This window comes from Schistocerca gregaria, chromosome 3 (assembly GCF_023897955.1).
Source record: "Schistocerca gregaria isolate iqSchGreg1 chromosome 3, iqSchGreg1.2, whole genome shotgun sequence".
Lineage (NCBI taxonomy): Eukaryota > Metazoa > Arthropoda > Insecta > Orthoptera > Acrididae > Schistocerca > Schistocerca gregaria.
In genome coordinates this window covers 96496765-96500010 of record NC_064922.1, presented here as the reverse complement: position 1 = coordinate 96500010, position 3246 = coordinate 96496765, and the positions used below count along the sequence as shown (strand labels likewise).

The window sequence follows — 3246 nt, the reverse complement described above, 5'->3', positions numbered from 1 at the left end:
AACAATAGGATTGATTTCAACATCAACCTTAATTTCATTATACTAAGGACTTAAGTTAATCAAACTAATAACCTTCAAAGTTATAATTAAAAGAATAATCTTTTAGGCCTTAGTAAAATTTTACACCTCTAGAATTGCAGTCTAGAATCATAATTGAATATAAGACCTAAATATGATAAGAGAGAAAACATCTCATAAGTAGATTTACAGTCTACCACCTAAAATTCAGCCATCTTACCGCAAAAATGATTATTCTCAACAAACCATAAGGACATTGGTACTTTATACTTCATATTTGGAGCATGAGCAGGAATAGTAGGAACATCAATAAGAATACTTATTCGTGCTGAACTTGGCCAACCCGGATCTCTAATTGGGGATGACCAGATTTATAATGTTATTATTACAGCTCACGCATTCGTAATAATTTTCTTTGTAGTAATACCTATTATAATTGGTGGATTTGGTAATTGACTTGTTCCACTAATAATTGGTGCACCAGATTTAGCATTTCCACGAATAAATAATATAAGTTTTTGATTACTACCACCTTCACTAACCCTTCTTCTTACATCTTCTATAGTAGATAATGGTGCTGGTACAGGATGAACAGTTTACCCTCCTCTAGCAGGAGCTATTGCACACGGGGGTGCATCTGTAGATCTAGCTATTTTTTCACTGCACTTAGCAGGTGTATCATCTATTCTTGGTGCAGTGAATTCCATTACAACAGCAATTAATATACGATCAGAAAGTATAACTTTAGATCAAACACCTTTATTTGTATGATCTGTAGCTATTACAGCATTACTTCTCCCTCTTTCACTTCCAGTTTTAGCAGGAGCTATTACTATATTATTAACAGATCGAAATTTAAATACATCATTCTTTGACCCTCTAGCTATTTTTTCACTGCACTTAGCAGGTGTATCATCTATTCTTGGTGCAGTGAATTTCATTACAACAGCAATTAATATACGATCAGAAAGTATAACTTTAGATCAAACACCTTTATTTGTATGATCTGTAGCTATTACAGCATTACTTCTCCTTCTTTCACTTCCAGTTTTAGCAGGAGCTATTACTATATTATTAACAGATCGAAATTTAAATACATCATTCTTTGACCCTGCAGGAGGGGGTGACCCAATTCTATATCAACATCTATTTTGATTCTTTGGACACCCAGAAGTTTATATTTTAATTCTACCGGGGTTCGGAATTATTTCACATATTGTATGTCAAGAAAGAGGAAAAATTGAATCATTTGGAACATTAGGTATAATTTATGCTATACTATCAATTGGACTAATAGGATTTATTGTATGAGCACATCATATATTTACAGTAGGAATGGATGTTGACACACGAGCATATTTTACATCAGCAACAATAATTATTGCTGTACCTACAGGAATTAAGGTATTTAGATGATTAGCTACATTATATGGAACTAAATTCAAGTTCAATCCACCATTATTATGAGCTCTAGGATTTATTTTCCTATTTACAATTGGTGGATTAACAGGATTAGTATTAGCAAATTCATCACTTGATATTGTATTACATGATACATATTATGTAGTAGCCCACTTTCATTATGTATTATCTATAGGAGCAGTATTTGCAATTATAGGAGGTGTCATTCAATGATATCCACTATTTACAGGATTAACTATAAATAATACATGATTAAAAATCCAATTTACAATTATATTCATTGGAGTAAATTTAACATTCTTTCCTCAACACTTCCTAGGATTAGCAGGAATACCTCGACGATACTCTGACTACCCAGACGCATATACATCATGAAACGTAGTATCAAGAATTGGGTCTACAATTTCTATTGTAGGAATCATTATATTCATTGTAATTATATGAGAAAGAATGATTACAAACCGAGCAATTATATTTAGAGCTAACATAAGAAGATCAACAGAATGACTACAAAATAACCCTCCTGCAGAACATAGTTACTCAGAATTACCATTAATCTCTAGATTCTAATATGGCAGATTAGTGCAGTAGATTTAAGCTCTACAAATAAAGGTTTGACCTTTTATTAGAAAATATTTATTAATGGCAACATGATCAAATTTATCTCTTCAAGATGGAGCTTCACCATTAATGGAGCAATTATCATTCTTTCATGATCATACTATGGTCGTATTATTATTAATTACAGTAATTGTAGGTTATGCCCTAAGTTATATATTATTTATTGCCTATACTAACCGTAATATACTTCATGGACATTTAATTGAAACAATCTGAACAGCTTTACCAGCAATTACATTAATTTTTATTGCCCTTCCATCATTACGACTATTATATTTACTTGATGATTCAGTAGATGCAATAATTACAATTAAAACCATTGGACGACAATGATATTGAAGATATGAATATTCAGACTTCATAGACGTAGAATTTGACACTTATATAACACCAGAACAAGACCTAGAAAATGATGGATTCCGACTACTAGATGTAGATAACCGAACAATCCTACCAATAAATACAGAAGTACGAGTATTAACAAGAGCATCAGATGTTCTACACTCATGAGCAGTTCCTGCATTAGGGGTTAAAATTGATGCAACGCCAGGTCGGTTAAATCAAGGAACATTCACAATAAATCGACCTGGATTATTCTTTGGACAATGCTCAGAAATCTGTGGAGCAAACCACAGATTTATACCAATTGTAATTGAAAGAACTTCAGTAAATTTATTTATTAAGTGATTATCTAACATAATTTAAGGAGTTAGTTAAAATAAATAACATTAGAGTGTCAATCTAAAGTAACTAAAAAAAATTAGTACACCTTGAAATTCATCAGATGACTGAAAGTAAGTAATGGTCTCTTAAACCAAATAATAGTAAATTAACGACTACTTCTGATGGGGAAATTATATCCAAATCCCTCAAATATCCCCTCTTATATGATTCTCACTATTCATTATATTTTCAGCTACATTAATCTTGTTTAATCAAATAAACTTCTTCTCATTTAAACCTAACCTTATTAAAAAAGCAGAGAAAGGAACAATTGAAATAAAAAACTTAAATTGAAAATGATAACAAATCTATTCTCAACATTTGACCCATCAACTAACATCTTTAATTTATCATTAAATTGAACTAGAACATTTCTAGGACTATTATTAATCCCATCACTATTTTGACTTACACCATCACGAATTAACATTATCTGAAATAAACTAAATTTAACCTTACATA

General features: G+C 31.0%; 1 long non-coding RNA gene across 1 annotated transcript; it reads left to right on the top strand.

Annotated features, from left to right (window-relative positions):
• The first annotated feature begins 243 nt into the window (after positions 1 to 243).
• LOC126356095 (uncharacterized) lies at positions 244 to 2005 on the top strand. The gene is made up of 2 exons (XR_007565590.1): positions 244 to 691; positions 926 to 2005. It is a non-coding gene; the product is annotated as an uncharacterized LOC126356095 (long non-coding RNA).
• The last annotated feature ends 1241 nt before the right edge of the window (positions 2006 to 3246 follow it).